Raw genomic sequence first — 21808 nt, 5'->3', positions numbered from 1 at the left:
ATACCTTGTTTTATTGTATTTCGCTTTAGTGTGCTTCACAGATGTTTCATTTCTTACAAATTGAAGGCAAGATCCTCTACCAACAAAAAGATTATGACTTGCTTTACTGCAATACCAACTTTATTGCAGTGGTCTGAAACAGCATCTGGAATATCTCCAAGGTATGCCTGAAGTTTTTTTCCACTCAATAACAACTTAATGCAAGTTTTAAAGAATAAAGAAAGTAAAAGGCCATCACCATTATGTTCTATGAAAACATTGTACCGCCTATGAAATTAACAATGGTGGCATGTTAGTAGTTTGACCCCAAGTCAAGGTATTCATATCATTATTTCTGAGGATTATGAATTCTGAGCTGCCTGCCAACCCTCTCTTCCTCTTTATCCCATCCGCTCTTCCTTCCTTCCATCCATCCATCCATCCATCCATCCACTCATTAGGGAATGGATACACAAACATAGATTAAGCCATGCCTCCCACCCATTAGGGAACTCACACATTTGGTGTTGCATATAATGTAATGAAATGTTAAGCAGAAAAGTTATTAAATAAGATATATATTCAAAGTAAGCTTTCTGATCATTACTGCATTTAAAATACATTGAGTATAGAGAGCTTATTATATTTGTGCTTGAATAATACAAATCTACTAACTGCAGCATAATTACTTTTCCTCTCTTTCCAACATATTAGACAAAAGAATAAAATTTGTTGCTTTAAAATAATAAATTATCTAGGAGCCAGAGTATGAGTAATTTTCAGATGTACTTTTAATCTTTGTATGCCATTAATTGTAATTGCTGTCATAAACTAAAGATGGCAAAAAATCCCATAACATATGGCTTACATAAAATTTTTACAAAAAATATTATTTTGACTGACTTAATATTTACTAGAATTTGCACCCCATGGAAGAAAAGACACAAATCATTATAATGACAAGTCCTTTGTCACTGGGATTAATTTCATTAAGAATTTATGCCCACTGTTGTTTGCTGAGAATACCAAATAATCATGATAAATGTGGTTACAGAATCCAGTCAAAATGTCACTTCCCTATCCTGAGGGAAGATGAGAAGCTATTAAAACAGATAACTCATTGTCAGAAAAGTTCACCATGGCCAAAACACATATTAATTTCCCACTTACTAAGCAACTAAGGTGACACCAAAGAAATAGGAATAAGATGTTCAAGTTCTAGATTTCCTGCTATTGACTTGAAGCAACAGTTTCCATGGCTGCTGGCTGAGTGACTAGAGGGTCCAACTCAGAGTTTCCTCAATTGAGAAGAGTGTTCATTATAGCAAGTTACAATTGGAATGGAGTTCCACAATTTGGTTCACTATCAGCAGAGGGCAGATTTGGGGAGAGGAAGAGAGTGACACAGGATCAAGGCGAAGATCTTCCTCTTTGCAGAAAAGAAAGAGGAATTCAAATGTTAAATAGAAGAGCTCTTGATGCATGGTTGCTTGAGTCCACTTCCAAAGAACTTTATTCCAATCTTTGGAAAAGAGATATAGATAGCCAGGAAGTTGCATTAAGGAAAAACGTTTCATATACTTGGACAAACTGAATTCTAAAAGGCATTGGTGGCAAAGCTTCCCAAGTTTGGGCATTAGCCATTGAGCTCTCACGCCTCTAATTTCTTTAATGGCATCATCTTTAATTAAAGAATGATGCATTGGAACCCCCAGAGTCTTACTCTCCTCACCAAACTCAAGTGTGAGGAGCTCACAATGCTGGGTATAAGCATTAGCTCATTTCTTGGCAAAACAAAATGCCAGCAAAGCACTTCTGGGTTTAGCACTTCCCATTATGTTTCATAACATTTGCGCCCGAAGGAACAACACTCTCATTCAAGGAAAACAATCAAAACTCTTTTGAGGAGGTTTGAATGACTGCCCACTAATAAGAGCAAAGTTTGTTGAAGCAGAGACCTCAGAAGAACACATCAAAAACAAGAATATCATAAAGGCTAAATAATCATTCTAAAATAGTGTAAGTAAATGAAATAATACCAAATGAGGAAGAGAAAGCAAGGATGATAAAATATTTCACCCAGAGATGCAAAAACCGAACAGGTTAAAATGTAGAATAGTCGTTATGAAAGGGTGGGTCTCCAATATTATCTCTACACATCTTAGAAAAAGTACAAACAGATACAGAAGGTAACCTTACTGCAAGGCATTCATAACATTGAGTTTAAGTTTTATCTGAAAATTTGGGAAAGTAAGTAAGTTATTTTCTCAGTCAGTCCTATGAAGTTGGGAAATAAAATTAAACACTTTCTGGGTAAGCCTTACTATCAAGTTAGATTAATTTCAAATATTTTAAGAGGTATTTCTCAAACTGTGGTCCACTAATCCTTCATTAACATGTTACCACCAGACTCTTGGGGGTGGGATCCAGGAATTTGCCCAGAGAGATAGTTATGCATATTAAAATTTGAGATTTGAAATTATTTAAAGTGTTTTGGTGGTTTGAACATTCTCCTGACAATCCTTTACTACATGTTTACAAATTAGATTCTTGATCTCCAGTCCCCAATCAAATAGCTACAACAGCTTAAGATCTAAACCTACCTTCTAAGAGCCGTCTGCTTATAGCTGCAGCAGGGGGCTGAGGGGACCCCAGACTAAAGGATTGTGGCTCTTTTGTGTAGTGGAGTCTAGGAATCAAATGGGTTAATGAACATGTTTGCTTAGGGGTCCCAGCTTAAATTTATGATATTGGGCCATGGGACTTTAAAATATATATATATACTTGTATTGATTTCAGAGAGGAAGGAAGAGGGAGAGATAGAAACATCAATGATAAGAGAAAGATTCATTGATTGGCTGCCTCCTGCACGCCCGCTACTGGGGATTGAGCCCACAACTCAGCATGTGCCCTGACCCAGAATCGAACCCTGACCTGGTTCATAGGTCAATGCTCAACCACTGAGCCATGCTGGCCACGCCATAGGACTTTTAAGGTGTAGTTTCTAAACACAGAATTTCATTAAGCTTGTTTTATAAAAGTAGACTTCCAGTTGAACCCAAATTTTAGTACAAAGAGAAAATCCAGAGGTTTTCACTTAATTCTGGCCATGCAACAGTTAAATGAAAACAAACTAATATCTCAACAGGGAAAAACATTTTATAGCTTTCTTTACCTCAGAAAGTTACTGCAGCAAGTAAAATGTGACAAAGAAATACATCAATAGATGTACTTTTAGACACAAAACAATATATTTGTGAATGTTCCATAGTTTTTTAATTTAAATTAGAGAAATAAAACAATGCTTGGGGAAGTGCAGACCAAAATTTGAAGTGACAGAATTCTTTCCAGATTTTAAGAAGAGCATATGAAGCATGAGTTCTTTCCATTGGTTTAAATAAGCATATCTCCACCACCTTAAATCAGAATGACAAGCTGCACAGTTCCTGTAAATTCATGCACTCCAACGTAGACACAACTCAAGGTATGAATGTGCTTATGAATATGCTATTTTCACATGAATATAAAACCGTGACTGAACATAGATCAGGGCCTTCAGAGTTCTTTTGGGGGTAGCAGTGAGGACTGTGAGAATCCCCATGCTTAGCCTCTAATTCCTACTTCTCCAATCTTAATGTGCAGGGGAAGCACCTGGCAACCTCTTCAAAATGCAGACTGGATTCTGTGATCTGGAGAGAGTCCTGAGCTCCCAGGATGTCCACAGACTATACTTTGAAAAGCAAGGCTCTACCTAACCAATTTTCTTTGAATTGGAAAGAAAAGAAGAAGATGAGAAACTAAAGGAGCACAAAAAGGAGGAAAGCGACACTTATTGAGAACCTACTAGGTACCAAGCAGACGGTGATGGACTTTGATTCACAAATAGAAACACAATCACGCTGACTGATATTGTGCCCAGGTATGGCCTCCACAACTCAAAAGACTGAGGAGAATTCAAGGAGGCAGTCAACCATTCACAAAGGTTCAAGGTAAAAAGCAGAATATTGGAGCAGAAGGAATGTATTATGTAATACTAAGATTGAATTCACAACTAAAGAAGATATTAGGCAGCCAGTGAAAAGCAATTGTCTTCTATGATTAAATGTTCCAAACTTGCCTGTCATAAGAATCATCTGATCAGGCTCCACTGCCCTGCTGAGTGAGCCCAGGCTGATTTTGATCATTCTTCTAATCTATAAGTTTAGGAAATACTGGGTTTTTATTTTTTTGCTTTTAGGAATATTGAATATTTAAAGCTTAAAGTGATCTTAGCCTGCTCTAACATTTTCAAGAAATAAGACACTATACAACAGAATGGATGAGAAGAGTAATGCTCCCACAGCTGCAGAGGCCTGTCCACAGTCATCCAGTTAGTTTTAGTGGAGTCAGGATATGTTTCCATGTCTCCAGAGGCCAAACTCAATACATCATTACTATAAAACTAAATAAAATAATTTTCGAACAGAGAACAGTAATCAGGAAGATTAACTTCTTGAGATTTTTAAAAGAGTAAATCATGATTCAAGTTAGCAATCATTATTCTGTGTAGATCCTGCAGAAGACATAAAAATGGATAAAATGAAAATTCCTCCAGTTCTTACTTAGATCTCTGAGGACCAGGTATCACCCACTTGACAGATGTGACAGAGATCTGCTACCCACAATAGATCCCCACCCCTCAGTGTTTACCCTTCCCCACTTAGAGAACAACTCCTAGATAAGATTAATTTCTGATTTGACATGCTTTATCAAAGTGAAAGCCTCCCCCACCCGCAAGTCATTGACTGTCAAACCCCCACTGTATGGAAGAAAATTACTCGGTACTAATTGGAACAAATAAGAAGAGGCGTAGACCCTTAGAGAAATGACAGATATAAAGGAAAACATAAATCTGCAGGATATTTTTATTGTCATCACTTAATACACACTCTGGAACCATGATATTTACAAAGTAACCCATAAATGTTCAATGGAATTCTTTTGTGTTGGTTTGGAAAATAAGGATTTCCAATGACTCTCCTATTTAGTAATATCTTTATTTACTGGCTCCTCCAGTTTTGTAGTTCCTCTTCTAGTACTGTAATATCAATACTTACTTTTTATAGCATATATACAGGCATTTATTTATTCAATTGCACATTCAATACAAGAAAAAGTTTTTGGCAATTTTGGGAAATAGTCAATAGTAGTAATAATGATGAGCATTTATTGAATATTTACTATGTATCATGAACTTTTCTAAGCATTGTACAAATATTGACTCATTTAATCTTTACAAATGACTCTACAAAGAGACTGAGACAAGGAGAGGTTAGGCAACATGACCAAGCTCACATAACCAGTAAGTTAGGGCTTGAGCCCAGACCATTTGACTGAAAGTACATCTGAGAGGCAGTAACAATCTTCAAGACTTTACCCCAGTTGGGTAATTCAGTTAAAATCACTAGGCCTCAGTGTTTAGCATAGAATGTTTACCCTTACAGTTCCCTAAAGTGTGATCCACAAAAGGTTGTTAACTTACTAGTAAGCCAATTGCAACAAGGCAATTAACTCCACAGCCAACCTACCCTACCTATTCCACTTTCCAGTGGGAGACAGGGTGATGGAGGTTCAAGAAAGACTAATAACAATGAAACAAAAGGGTGGATCTAATTATGTAAAAATCAGCTTTAGCACTAAATGGATGAATAGTTTATATTCAAACTACAACACATTTTAAGGTCTAATTACTGGAAAATTATAGGATTCCAACAACTGTTTATAAATATACTAGAGGCCCAGTGCATGAATTTGTGCACCAGTGGGGTCCCTTGGCCTGGCCTGTGGGATTGGACCAAAACCCCAAAACCGGCTCTCTGACATCCCCTGAGGGGTCCCGGATTGCTAGAGGGCGCAGGCCAGGCCAAGGAACCCCACCAGTGCACAACTGAGGCCAGGGAGGGACACAGGAGGTTGGACAGTCAGAAAGGGACCACGGGAGGGCTCCAGGGCATGTCCAGCCTGTCTCGCTCAGTCCCAATCAGCCGGACCCCAACAGCAAGCTAACCTACCAGTGGGAGTGTCTGCCCCCTGGTGGTCAGTGCACATCATAGCGACTGGTCAACGGGTCAACTGTCTGCCCCCTGGTGGTCAGTGCACATCATAGCAAGCAGTTGAGAGGCCTTAGCATATCATTAGCATATTATACTTTGATTGGTTGAACAGCTGACTGGACGACTGGTCACTTAACATATTAGGCTTTTATTACATAGGATGCACTATAGGGTTAACCAGATAACCTACTACAAATGGAACTGATATTGAAGCAAACTGATGGCAGTTTATATGAGAATAGCTGCAACAGATAAACATGATCAACCAAATATGACAACAACAATACACTAACACCAATACTCAATCCAGAAATCCATCTTAAAAGCATTTGATAAAAGTTAATATCTATTAATTTTTTAAAATTTCTAGCAAGCCAATGATAAAGAGAACTCTCTAAATCTGATAAAAATGGTTAACAAATATCATTGCAGTTTATGGTAAAATATTAAATCTTCATCTTTGAAATAGAGAAAAAGACAGGATGCCCACTATCATCAATTCAATTCAACATTTTACTAGAGGTCCTGAGTATAGTGGTAAAGATGAAAATGAAATAAAAAAATTTAGACAACAAGAAATAAAATTGGTATTATTCATAAACTATCTCTAACCTATATATTATCTCCTCTATTGTCTCTATAGAAAATTCAAAAGGATTTATCAATCATATATTAAAATTAACAACTTTCTAAAAATAATTATACAAAAATAAACTAAAGTATATTTACTATTAACCTACAAAATATATTTGCATGTATTTTCAAATATTTTAAATATATACTTTGTGAAAATAAACTTTAAACATTTCTTAACCTCAATTTAAAAACAAATAATTTAATTAATTTAATCTTTTAATACTTTATTTTTTGATAGGGAAAAGAGGCAAATATTCTATTCAATTATTACTTTATCCAAATCAAATTAAAATGAATTATATGTACAGCAAGACTGCAAAAGGAACCGAGCCACATGTGACTGTAAGCTTTTCAAAGACAGGGATCAGGTCTTGGATAGGTTCTCTTAAGAAATATCTGCCGAAACCGGTTTGGCTCAGTGGATAGAGTGTCGGCCTGCGGACTGAGGGGTCCCAGGTTCGATTCCGGTCAAGGGCATGTACCTGGGTTGCGGGCACATCCCCAGTAGGAGATGTGCAGGAAGCAGCTGATCGATGTTTCTCTCTCATCGATGTTTCTAACTCTCTATCTCTCTCCCTTCCTCTCTGTAAAAAATCAATAAAATATATTAAAAAAAATAAATAAACACAAGATGGTCTAGTCTAGTATGCTAAAGTCTTGGTGGCAGAGGGCAGTTGCACAGGCCCTGAAGCTTTCTGGACTAGTTTTCTATAGTAGCATCTGGGGACACTTGGTAAATGGTAAATATTTCAAAGCTTCAGCTGCCTGTTTACTCTATTTAGTCTGCCCTCTCCAGTCTTACATACAGGGCCTGCAAAAGGAATTGTAAAATTTTACATTATATTTGCACATTTACAGCCTGATGTAATATCAGTAGTAGCATTTTATAGCTAAAAGCAAATCAGACTTAGGAGAAGATCACAAGACTAGCAGGTAACTCTTCTTTGTTTTCTTTTTTTCTTAAACTGTGAAACAACAGAACAGTCTGTGCTACATACATAATAAAAACCGATGTTCTCAATCTTAATTTTCATAGCAAATTTTGACAGCCAAAGAACTGTGCTTGTTTTTGTAGTCACCTGTTTTCTCGAAATGTGTCCTGTTTTTCTCATCGCCTACTCTGGTTACTCAGAATGAAAGGGGTGATGTGATGCATGGGCATTAATGCCATGGTAGGAGCTCTGTTATATTATTAGTAGGTCAGTGAATGGTAAGTGTACATAAATTGACTATAAAATCATTTTAAAGTCCATAGAGTATAGGTATTCTGATGAACTCCTAACTTTGCAGATCACAGTTTCACTGGCTTTGTGGGTCTTCCATGACAGAAGCCAAGTTGATCACATTAAACAATAAAGGAGCCTTGCAGGCATGGCTCAGTGGTTGAGCATTGACCTATGAAACAGGAGGTCATGGTTTGATTCCCAGTCAGGGCACATACCCATGTTGTGGGTTCTATCCCAAGTGCAGGGTGAAAGAGGCAGCCAATCAATGAATCTCTCTCATCATTGATCTATCTATCTATCTATCTATCTATCTATCTATCTATCTATCATCTACCTACCTATTTCCCTTCTTCTCTGAAATCTATAAAAATATACTTAAAAAAATAAATTGAAATAATAAAGGAACTGCTAACAAGGACCATCCCTTACTCAACCCAGCCTTTGAAATCATAGGCCTTAAAAACAGCAACAACAACAACAACCGAATAACATGTAGAAATATGCTATATTATGATGAATAGGCCAGGGAACTTTCCTGCAAGGGCAGAATCTGATCTGCTTGTCTATGTGTGAATCTGAAAATAGGAAGCACGTGTGAGGAGCAGCTCAGGCATCCTTTCCTGGAGCATACTCTTCTGGCTGCTCCTCGTCCTTTAGCTCCTCTCTACTGTGGGAGCTTCAGACAGAAAAACAAAGACCATCCCATCCCATAAGTGGTCCCAGCAGCCTTGAAACTACAAAAAGTTTTCTTCTCTCTGTGTTAGAAGCCACAGAGAGAAGAAAACTGTCAAAACTGTCTTCCTGTTCTCTGTGGTGGGGGTTATCATTTTCACACCATGTCAAAGCACTCTCTGATTGGCACCTAAGTCCTCTTTTCTCTTCTTACACACTGACCAACACCAAGTCCATGAAATGCCCACTAGTCTGTAGTCACAAGCCAGTTGTGCTCTCCCGATACCCCAGATCCCAGCTTTGCTTCTCGCCCTGGGTGGGGAGAGGTGCTGGAGCCATGAGGCTAGAAGTGCACCTGCTTCCTGCTGCCTGGAGTGCCCCCAGCCCTTTGATGGCTCTTGAGGACAAGGCCTGCTCCATCTCCTCTAGTTCCCTCATTCTCTGTTAGGAGGAACTCTAGTCCTATGGTACAGACTGAGGAATACCTTTAGGGAGCTCCAAACTCCGTGCAACCACAATGACTCTGGTTCCTTCATAATTTCCCTTGGAACCTCTGACAACTCATTCAAACCCAGTCTATTTCTAACCCACTCCAGATGATGGCATCACTCTCCTCAGGGAAGTCCAGTGTGGTCTGAGCCCAATAAAAGCTCTGCTACTCTCTCCTCTGCTTTGGGAGGCATCCTGTATTGCCATGCCCAGGGAGCAACATGCCGGGACCTCACCAGCTACCCACAAGACTTTGGCCATGTTCAAGGCTGTATCATCAAGGGCAGGCTGACTGTGGGAGAGAGGACTAGGCAGGCCTGGGCTGTGACTTACTGAATTCATTGAACATTAGTCCCATCTCCCTAGGAGTAGGAGCCACAAAGTCTAGTGGGCAGATAAAGTTCATTCTAATCTTAATTATGAACAGCATTGGAGGGATGTGACCTGGTGAAGGTGGTTTGTGGGGTGGACGGGGAACATGCCGACATCTCTCATTGGGCAGATAACAATGTCTTCTGTGGCAGTGGGGTTCTAGGAGATGAACCTGTTCCTAAGCAGAGGAGGCAGAGACTCAGAGCCAAACTGAATGGACTGGAAAATGCAGGGTAAAGGAGAGGAATGAGTGCTCATATCTACAGGGAAATCCTGAACAAAGCTGATATGTGCAGAAATTTATACGCAAAGCATGTTCAGTGAGACTCCACCAGAAATGTTGTGGACCAGGTAGGTCTACAGCTAAGCTGGGACTCACCTACAACTCACCAAACCTAGAGTGAAGGCAGCAGCTGCAGCCCAGAGAATTGCCTGGCTGGAGAGTCATTGATTAGGAGGTAGAGTGGATCTGAATTTCCTGGATACCGTTGTGCCAAATACTGTGCTAGGTACTTTACTTAAGTTTTCTCTAATCCTCACAAACTTTCAAACAATGGGGATATCCAAAATTAACTCTATATACCTCTAGTCTCAGTTTAAAGTCACTTTCTTAGAGCAGACTTTCCTGAGCCCATAATCCAAATAAACCTCCCCTATTATATTCTATATTACCTTCTACATCATGTAATGTCACTCAGCGTAGCTTATAATTTGAAATTCATGAGAGTGATTGAAGATCCTTGCTAGCATACACTATGTACACTTCATCTGCTAAATGTGTCCCCATAGTATCTGGCATGAAAGCTTTCAAAAATTAATTTTTTACTCTTGAATGCATGGAGAGAATGGACTGAAGCAACCAGTGAATTTTGCATGTGAGGTATAGAGGCCCTTGTACATTCAAAGTTTCACGGTATTGTGGCCACTGAACAGACTAATAAATCTAAAAATCAGAACAACACCCAGGATCACATAAACTGTCTTAAATAAAATTTAACACTGACTATATTTTTATTAAAATCTACCAATCACATGAGAGGTGAGTTGTATATTTTTCTTCTCTGCTGGGCTCCCACGAAAACAGAATAAGTAAAAATATGTACATATAAAAGTCCATCTATTTGTGCTCTTTTCCAGCATTTCCATGCTAAAGAAATTATAATAGGTCCATGAGAAAAATAAATCTTCATTTACAGTTTAACTGATACACAGATTCTTAACTATTGGACTTCTTAGACTCTAATATGAGACTATTTATTACAAATCTCGTGAGTGTGCATGTGTGTGTTGTGGTTGGGGGTCACTGGCATATTGATGCTAAGCATATTTGGCTTTGATTCTGGAGGCACCAATAAGCTCCATTCCCCTTCTCTCTCTAGAACAGAGTTTCACGAGCTTCCCTTATGTTCCAGTAAAATCAGTATTAGGAAGCATTCTGTCAGTTCTGCAGTGCATGCAATCCTACCCTCCTAACCCTCGTTGTATAAATCCTGAACAAAACAAATTACATAAGGCTGAGGAAACATAAACAAGAGCTTGAAAACAACAATCTAATCAATCACTCTGCTGTCAAATTTATCCCGTACAAAACAGTCTGTTTCAATTTTCACCCAAGACTGTCTCACATGAACAGATTGCTCCACAGACCACTAGTCTACTGTATGCTTGAATTGTAATTATGTGAATGGGCTTGGGCACTGAACAGGTGGAAATATTGGCAGCATGAGGGGACCCGCATTGTACTCCACATTCAACCTATGCCAGCTACTTCCAAAGAAGGTATTTTTTATAATCATTTCACAAGGAGGACACTGGAACCTGGTGATGGCAAATAATGTTCTCAGATTCACACTATATGTTTTGGGGTCTGTATTTGAACCCAGGTCTTCCAGTTACAAATCTGGACTCCACTCATTACCTGTTTTTATGGGATGTATTGAGAGATTTTTTCTCAAGCATTCTACCACCTTGTTACCTAGCTCACCACATTACCCCACAGCCACATTGCAGCTCACGGGCCTTCCTTCACCAGTCCTGCTATGCTGTATAGATAAACCATCCTCCCTTTCAGGGAATTCACCAAACCTCACAGCACGGTTTCTCTTAATTCTCTTGTATCCTTGGCAAAAGAAGGGTTCACACCCATTAAATGACCCTTGCCCGAGCTATTCTTTGGCTATTCAGCAGAATCTCAGCTTCCTCACTTCATTGGTTTTCTCTTCACCCACACCCATGGCTCACCTTCTCTCTGCTGCTGAGACTTGCTTAGAAGAGGACACCAATTCATTAAGCATTTTGTGACTATTCTCCTCCACCCCCCTCCCCACCTCCTCAACCTCTAAGTATGGAATGGGGAAATGACTAATCACAGCCCTGACTAGGTTCCCAGTGCAGGGTATTCTGTGAGTTCCCCTACAAAGATTCTCATTCACCTGGTTTCCCATATGGTTACTCCCATATTTCAAGCGCCCTCTTGGTCTTAGGACAACTCTACCAATAGTCCATGGCTTCTCTGTTGTCTTTTCAATAAGGAGGTGCTCAGTTGCACAGAGGTCTGGTGGCTGCAAAGTTATGAAAGAAGTTGTCAGTGCTTTGAGGCAGGGCCATGCTACATATGCCGCAGGTAGCAAAGTGGTAGGCGGGAAGGGAAGAGTGAGGAATGAACAGGAGCTGAGGTGCATCCCCTTCAGTGTTTCCTGCCCTGGTTGTCAGCATCATCACCCAGAAATCCGGACACTCCTCACTCACACCTACATTCGGTCAGCCACCAAATACTATGGGTCAGATCTAGACCAGACCTGTGGCATCCAGCCCCTCTCACTCCCACATTACTTCCTTTGTTTCCCTACTCGCCTTTTGCTCAGACAGCTCTAAGAGCCTCCAAATGGGTGTCCTTGCCTTTAGAATTATACCTCTCAAACCTCCATCCTCAAAGCCTTCAAAATTCCAATTGCACTGTCCCCCTCCTTGAAACCCTTTTTTGATGCCTCGTTTTCATGAGATGTGTTCATTGAAATGACCTGAGTGCTTTCCCCAATGTTTACTTGTCTGAGCTCTACTTTTAACCTAATGAATCCTATTGTGTTGTGTGTGAGACCTCGGTATACATAGTTTGAAAAAGATTCATGGTGAATCTGATGAACCATCCAGTTGAAGAATCACTGTCCTACAAGGTGAAGGCTAACATCCTTAGCACAGCATTGAAAGACCTTCATGAGCTGACCTGGGCCGACTTCCTCATCAGCCATTCTCCTCTTTCCACCTTAGTGCACTCCAAAGATACTGCTGTTGACTTTTAAACCAGTTTCCAGGCCTGCGATGCTAAGCCATGCATGCCTCGCTGCTTGTGCTCTCATCCACCTGGAAAATGCCAATACATCCCTCTAGAACAGATCCACCTTAAATAGCATTTCTGTGAAATCTCTGCCTCCCACTTCAGGGGTTTATCACTCCCTGCCCTGAGCTTCTTTTGTTTTGTGAGAAAACCAGTTCAGCAAAACAGTATCTTAGGTGGTTCTGACATTACTGAAAATGAGGTGAAAATCTCAAAATCAAAATTATCCTCAGTATTGAGCTCACATTATGAGAGACTTACAGGGACAGAGACCCTAAGGGAACAGCACCTTCCATATCCACCCTCTTCCCAGGAAATAGTCACATGGAGGATGTTTAACCTGCGTTTCCCAAGTGTGCTCCATGATGAGAATAGATAATATTTTGAAAATGGGTTGGTTTGGAATATATTGGATTAAAGAATATTAAACAAACCCCTCTTTTAAAGTGTTTGGCTTTTGTCTTCAGTGTGAATATTCAAAGGGGGAATCCAATATGCCGTTTTCATGAACTAGCATTCCGAAGAATACTCTGGAAAAAACCTGCTTCCCTCATTTCCCACTGCAGTTGCAAATGAGAAAACAAATGAGACACAATCTTTGCTGGTTCTTACCTAGAAAGAAGGGGGTCAGACCACATTAGCTGGCTTGGTCTGCAACTGGGCCATCTCCTCAGGGACCTTCCCCCGGGGAGGTAGAGACACTGCATCTGGAAGGCTACTTCCTGAGTGTGTCCATCCAGCTCCCAAAGGAGACGCTGAGAGAGGCTATGGGGCTGGGAACTTCCAGTGCGTTACTGCTTTGATTTCAAAGTACAGTTATTAGTATAGAGCATTGTTTAGTAATCATTTCAACTTAGTTGGTTAAATGATTCAAATAAGTGTATATATTGTCTACTAATAGAATAAATTGCATTTATGGAGTTTTCTGTCAGTTTGATGTATGCATTTATTTTGAAGATCTGGAAATTTGGAAGGGGTGGAAAACAATATCCAGTCCTAGATATGCACAAGTGGTTAAATGTGAACTTTTCTCTGCAATTACAAGTGTATCTGCACTGCCAAGTGATTAAACTAAAGATCAATTTTTAAGTATTTGGAAAAGCTTCTATGTAGAATCTGTGGATAAAATATGCCCTTCTAAAAATATGGTAAAAAATGTTTAGTGGCCCAAATAAAATTAGGCCAAACTTAAATTGGTTTATTCTGTGCACAATTAACATTGTAATGAAAAGTGAAAATCCAATGCACCATTTGAATACAAATCCAGATAATGATGCTTTCACTGACTCACGTAGTGAAAAGTTTGCAGAGTTGCGTGTTAGGAATCCCGTGTCCAGCTTAGCTCTGTAAGGTATATATAACCTTAGAAAAGTCATTTAATTTGCCTGTGCCAGAATATTTTTCATGGCAAAAATGTGAGAGTTGAGTTACTTGATCTCTAAAGGACCTTCTAACTCCAAAGTTTTGTTTCTATGAATTATATGCTTCTTAGGTAAAGGAAGGAATGATGGAACTTTTACAGCTGATACAATACTCTTAACTAATTTGACTTATTGAACTACACTTTTAAAATAAAAATTATGTTCAGTTGTTAGTTAACTTATCTTTAATTTTTGTTTTAAAAACTTCAATTAAAATAGTAAAATGTCATACTCATCTTTCATGGAAATATAAAAATAATAGACACCATGAAGAAGAGGTAGAATGGGAAAAGTATTTTAATGCAGCAAATCGTTTTCAGACCTTAGTTGATTTCTGAATATATATCTTATATATAAAAATAACCTAAATGGGGACTCTGCTCTTTGTTGTAAAGCACTGGCCTTGTAGGATCCAGAAATAGTACAATTTTGCAATAGATTTATTTCCATTGTGTAAAACTTGCAAATATTTTGACCCTATTTAGTTGTGTTTGACCAAATATTTTTATAGGAACATTTTCTGTTTCTTCTTCCCTTAATACCACCTTAATATCTTCTCTTGAAAGTGACTATAGGAAGACATTGATATCAGTGGCTTCCTGGTAATAATCTGGATACCTCTGGACTTGCAATGTACTTTTCAAAAAGTCTTGAATACTAATATACTGTGTAATTTATCAATTATTTTAAACAGGTAATAAGGCTACAAAGTCTTCTTTTGTCTGGTGTATTAATGATTCTTCATAGCTATTTATACCTTTAGAGTCCATCTGTCTATCTATCTATCTATCTATCTATCTATCTATCTATCTACCTATCATCTATCTATCTATCATCTATCATCTATCATCTATCTATCATCTATTCAGCTATTGCATGAAGATTTCTCAAACTCCAGGTATGAGCTTAGCAAAAGTTTTCAGCCACTTGGCTAAAATTGGAAGTAATTGTTCCAGAATTGATTTCCAGATTCACAGCAACCACTGAATTTAAAGTGAAAAAAAAAATAATCCCACCTTAAAATAATTCCCAGTATTTGGAAAATATGAGAAGGGTAGAGGATGAATCCTTCATTTGAGGGACATTAAAAATGAGGCCCAGACTGTACAATGCAGAATCCAAGTGTGCCGTTGGCCACAGGTAATAACCCTTTCCACCAATTGCCAACTTGGAATATGCCATTTATAAGGCAGAAAATCACTCCCAGAAAACAGTGAGTCATGGGAATCAAATGCATTTCTAATAACAAAAGGCACCTGTGCAAAAAGGAATAAAACATCCTCAAATAGTGAACATATGCTATTGTGTTTAGGACCAGAGAAAAGAAAACCCATCAAATGATTTTGTGCCAATTCAATTTTTTTTCTTTTTTGTGTGTTTTGTTTTTAATGAGTGCTTTGGGTCAAGGCCAGATGTGTAATTTTTCCAATAGAGTTTCTACCATTGTCTAAAACTTGGATATATTTTGTGTTTGGTTGGTTTTTTGCCCTTGGAAAACTTGAAACAATAACCATATTAATACTCTCTCTTGAAATCTGTTGCATTTCCTAACCCAAGCCCTTAGTCACTAGCCCTGAATACATTTTGGAAACCATCCCTCACATTTGACAGATTATGACAAACAAATTATGTTGCCCAAACTTCTTTGCTTGAACTCTCTAGTGAAATTGTGTGGAAACCACAATTATTTGTTCAAAGATTGAAAAATGTATTTTTTACAAATAAGCATTAAAAAATAACCTTGTTTCCTTTGACACTCTGCCTCAATTGCTTTTTCTGCATTTTTATTTTTTCACAAGAAATTCTAAAATAGTTAAACTTTGACATACCCATTAAATTAGACATTGAAATTTATTTTGACCTTTTAGTTTTATTACCTAATCTCTCTATGAATGTGTATAATGCATATAAATTATATATGTATATATCTGCATACATTTACCTTTTGATTCAAGGGAGTAAAGCAATTATGGTTCCTATGTGCATTAAAAAAACTCTACTGTGAAATAGTGGGAAAGACTTGTGGCAAGAAATGATTTAATATATCAGTTCTACATTGAAAACAATCACATGATAAAGTATGATATTATCTGAGGTAAATTCTTTCATATATCACTCACTTGTGCCCACATGCTCAGTGACAGTCTGGTTCCAATCCAGTCTCAGGTACATGAGCCATGACTCGGAGTAAATCTGGACATGCTCCAGTTTATCCCAGCAATCCATACACACACACACACACACACACACACACACACACACACACACATACACCCACCCATCCAGTCAACCTGCCAGGAAGCCAAACTGATAGTCTACTAGGTATTAGGTACTGTGGTAGCACTAAAAGTACACAACATTGTAAGGCAAGTTCTTGTTTGTAAGACCTTAGGAAAAATGAAGGCTTGAAAACTATCCAAGAATTTCAAGCATAATTTGTATGGTCTCTAGAGAAAGCAGATGAAAATGAACCCAGTTACATAATGGACTAAATTCCTTCTACCATTCTTTAATGTGCTCCTTCACCCAAATGACTTCCATCAGGAAATGTTTAGGACGTGGATGTAGAAAAGGAGACATGACATTAATCTTCCCTCTAAATGCAAAAATTCCCATGAGCTTTCCTGGGACTGTTGACTATGTGTACATTGAAAGCTGTTTTTATCTCCCTTTCTCGTTGCCATTCTCATTGCCAAAGGCTACGATCACCTAGGAAAACTCTGTTATATCTGCTCATTCCAGACAAATTTTGCATTATTACTGGCCTCATCTTACATGAATTTCCAAATAACCTCAGTTTATTTTGGGTTCATAAAGGCCTGAGTTTCACTAAGAATGAGAATGTTTATGTCATCAAAATTAAGTCATAAAAATGATTAAATATAGTAGCATTGCAAAGATTTCTTTTTCTGCCTGTAGCACTTTATAAACTTCATATTACTGGGATGAAGGATTTAATGGGAGGAAGCATAGAATGTAGTTAGAAACCCAGGCTCCGAAGCCTGAATGCCTAGTTTCAATTCTGGTCACTCTACTGTCATTTGTGTAATGTCGGGGATAAGTCACTTAATTTCTCTTTATTTTAGTTTCTCCATCTGTAAAAGAGGGAATAATAATAATAGTGTCCAAATCTCATAAGGTGGTCTTAAGAAATAAATTACATAGTTCATAAAAAGCCATTATGTAGGCAGACTGAAATGTTAAGTATTATTATTATTTTCATATTGGAGAAAAACCTGCAGAGTGAATGATCTGGAACTTGATTAGTTATATTTGAGTATGCTATAAATTACCATGAATAAATTTTATTAATCCCATCCCACCATTACAATGACTCAAGGGAGACCAAGTGACTAATTTGAGTATCTCTACTAAATTAAGATAGAATTAAAACCCAACAAACCATCTCCAAAGCTCTCTTACTTGGGCTTCTTCCAAAGGATGCTCATTACAAACCTTGGCACTTATCAAATGGCACATCCATGGACTCGGAGTGAGTTCAAAGCACTTCACCCAACTGAGTGTTCACAGGGTTACTGCTCAATATTTACCAAGCACCCATGGGATGTGTGGGACTACTGTCTGGCATTAAAATGTTTTTTCAACTTTGTGGATAGAAAAAAAACAAAATTAAAAAAAGGCAAGAATTTCACTGTCACCTCCAAAACCACAGGAGGGGTCAATATTACAAAGAAATATTGATTCCTCCTACCACACTCTTATCCCAGGGCTCTGTGCCTGAGACCACACACTATCCTATTGCATTTGTATTTAGTAAAGTTTTTAAGACACTTATCTATTTATCACATCTGTTTTTATTTATCTCTTAATGGTTACATAGCAGATTCACCTTGGAATCAAAGGAAACATAAACTTTATTAGAAAGAAGGGCCAGGATTTGTTATAAGAGAGCATGATAATAAATTCCACTTATTTACTGAAGATACAAGTTGGAGCACAGGATATGAAAATAGCATATACCTTCGTAAGAGTTACATTTTAACTAAAATAGTGACCATGTTTTGAATTCTTAGGAGTAAGAAATGATCCCAAATAATACCAACAACACAAAAACAAAACCTTTTAGATAATCTCTCTTCTAATCTTAGTGTTAAGAGGTTTAAAAAACAAATGTCTTTATAAATCTATTGTGCTCACTAGTACAGTAAGATATGTCATGAACATCTATAATGATTAAAAGTCATCTTTTCTCATCTCATCTCGCTGAAAAGAGTAGTGTCCCATAAATATAAAATAGCCAGATCAATTCTAACAGAAACGGTTGAAAGTTCATTGGTTACTTAAATTTTTCCCAATTTCTTCTTAAGGGTAAGCTCTTGGGGAATCCCTTTTTGCTAACCACTCTCAACAAACATATCAAAACAATCCACCATACTGCCTACAATTTTTAAAACTATAAAACCTACCTCTATCCATTGTGAATATTTACTTTCATAATTCAACTCCTCAGAGTAAGGGATTGGATGCTTCTACTGTGGCAAAAGCTAAGGCAGCGGTTCTCAACCTGTGGGTTGCGACCCCTTTGGGGGTCGAACGACCCTTTCACAGGGGTCGCCTAAGACCATCGGAAAACACATATATAATTACATATTGTTTTTGTGATTAATCACTATGCTTTAATTATGTTCAATTTGTAACAATGAAATTGGGGGTCACCACAACATGAGGAACTGTATTAAAGGGTCGTGGCATTAGGAAGGTTGAGAACCACTGAGCTAAGGGATTGCAAGTCAGATGTTCTAGTTTGATAAACATGCCACCAACCCGTTCTCCATTAAACTAGATTCAACAGAAAATCCTCAGCCCATAAAATCTGTAGACATGTCTTTTATGATTCTTCAAGGATATACCTTCCTGTAAGGATGTTCATCAATATCTGAGAAATATTATTTATCTTATTTAAAACCCTCAGCAGTAGGACTCAAGAAACCATTAGTCTTCTGATCAACTTCAAGCTAAGTGGGCAGACAGAAAGACCCAGGTTTAGGTCTTGACTCAGATACTAGTAAGTGAAGTGAGACACCTTTCTTAACCCTTCTGGGCCTTAGTTTCTTTCTTTGTGAAATGAGAAAATATAATAAGACATCTAAATTCCCTTCCAAATGCCCAATTTTATTTTTATATATATATATATATATATAACTTTGTGATAGAGATATTGTAAGCTCTGTGGAGTTCAAAAGCACTTTCACACCAACTATCTCATTTGATCCCCATAACTGATTTTCAGAGGTGGGTGGGGATGTCATCCTATTTATTTTTTCTTAGCAAGTGTGCTGCCTTGTTATCTAGCAGAATTCTCTAGACACAGTAGGATCTAAAGCACCACCCAGAAAGATTTCATTTTCAGGTGTCAGAACAAATGCTCTATTAAAAAAAATTCCCTCCTACCTGGTGGTTCCTCATCACGAATCTTTCAAAGTCTTACTTAAAAGAAAAATATTTAAAGAGAAAGAAAAAATATCATCTATGTGCTTCTGCCAATGCAGTTTCTAATGGAGGGAAATCATGATGATTTGGGGTTGAAAATAAAATTTAGTTGCCACTTAATAAATGTCTTTTGCATGAGGATGAGTTTCCTTGAGGTATTGCAAATTTTACGAGAGTACTGGGACTTAGGTAAAATTAGGTTTTTATTTTTAGAGCTTATCTTTTTAAAATATATTTATATAAGGTGGAAAATCACAGGTAAGATCGCTTACAAAGAGGGGGAAAAGGAAGCCCTCATTATTAAAAAGAAATATTCTGAATCAGAGTGGAATTCTGAGTATCTTTGATGTCTTGTCAGTTCCTTACTTCAGGAAGACACAAAAACAATGTCCCAGATATATGTTTAATACTTTACAATTAATAAAATGCAACAACAGATATGGTATTATTTCATCTTTCAACAATCCTATAAGGTAGGTAAGATTGTCCCAACCAAGCACCCAATTCATTATCCTTCATCACAGAGGTCAAGGAATTTCCTAAATAATTGTAATGCACAGGTTTTCTAAAAGACTCATTTTTGCCATATATCTAGCCTCTTTCTTCATGAAAGGTGAAAAACAGCAATATTACTCTCGTTGTGTTTGCTCCCTTTCCTTCTCTCTCCCTGCCCATTACCTGCACCCCTTCTGGAAGAGCAAAGAATCAGGAAAACAGCCAAAGGATGGGGAGACAGGAAGGAAAGGGCAGAAACAAGATGCCTTGCTAATCTAATCAGGTGATTACCAGTTGGCTGCACAATGTCATACATAATTAAGTCCATATCAAAACAGCATACTATGAAACCTTAATTTTACAACATTTTATCAGTCTGAGTTGTCATTCATAACAACAGTTTGTATAACCCATAATTAATCTGAAACAGTGCAAAGTGCAATAAGACATACTTTTGTCATCTACATGCTAATAAAGATGTATTCTATTCTATTCTTTTTTATTGACGTTTAATAATTCACATATAACATAAGGAAAAATTCTCAAGCAGACTACTTAACTAACCATAATAGCTCTCTCCCTGCCCTGGCAAAACAAGAAGTGGGGTTTGATATTCTTTTTATAACATCTGGTATTCTAATCCTTTGGGATATGTACCTTTTTACTCAGCAAGGTCCCCAAGGTTCTCACAGCACTAAGTCATTTCCTTTAAAGTTTTTCTTTTCAGATTTGGAATACTGTCCTCAAATATGTTTGGAAATGGAACAAATTTTAACTTTCCCTTCAAAGAATGGAAAAGCTACATGGTTTCCATCAGTTCATTAACCCAACTACCTTTGCACACAAAAAATGAGTAATTGAATATATATCTAATAAAAAGTAATTTCCATATTGTGGTTTGAATCTAGCAATTTTGTAATGGCTATAACTTTGAATAGAAATGAAACAATCTCTAAGTATGATAGTAAGTCAATTACTATCATGCTAATTGTCATTAAACATATAAAACCCCTTCAATTCATTAATATCTTTCAAATTAACCTTTTCTACTCAAAATAATCAAAAGGCCTTAAACACGAATGTCCAAAGTGATGTGACACCACACACCACCTTTAGCTCTAATTTGATGTCATTTCCTTAATCAATAATAATAAATAAATAAAGACTAAGACAACATTCCTATCTTTCCCATCAACCTCCCAGCTTAAAGAATTTAAAAAACCTCTCATTCACTTCTCCATCCACAGATGTTTGTATCCACACAATTTATATCTGAGCGTCTCTGACAGCCACTGAGGAAGTGGTCTTCTGATAAACCCATGCACATTTTAAAAGGAACAGATCAATCAGAAGTGCATAACCATAGTGCCCTTCCACTTAAATAGAAAGCCAAAAATGAAGGGGCGAGAGACTTCCACTCCTTTTCAACTTTGAATTTTCTAATGATTACTAAGACCACTTTTTACTTCAATGGAGACACATAGTTGTAGAGCTATAATTATTTATACTAAAATCTAAGCATAGTCATATAAATTTTATGCATGTTTTACTTTTAAGCAAGATCGTAAGATGATAAGAGTAGCACCAAAAAATAATAATAAATTTAAAAAGAGGTCCTGGCCTGGTACTACTTAAATTATA

The 21808-nt window shown here is 37.6% G+C and overlaps 1 protein-coding gene across 1 annotated transcript in view; it reads right to left on the bottom strand.

Moving 5' to 3' along the window:
* Positions 1 to 21808, bottom strand: part of MCTP1 (multiple C2 and transmembrane domain containing 1) — a 301653-nt gene that overhangs the window by 279259 nt on the left and 586 nt on the right. The gene's annotated exons all lie outside the window — the stretch shown is intronic.

This window comes from Myotis lucifugus, unplaced genomic scaffold, assembly GCF_000147115.1.
Source record: "Myotis lucifugus unplaced genomic scaffold, Myoluc2.0 scaffold_0, whole genome shotgun sequence".
In the NCBI taxonomy this organism is placed as follows: Eukaryota; Metazoa; Chordata; class Mammalia; order Chiroptera; family Vespertilionidae; genus Myotis; species Myotis lucifugus.
The sequence above is the reverse complement of the archived record's forward strand: the minus strand, read 5'-3'. Positions and strand labels throughout refer to the sequence as shown.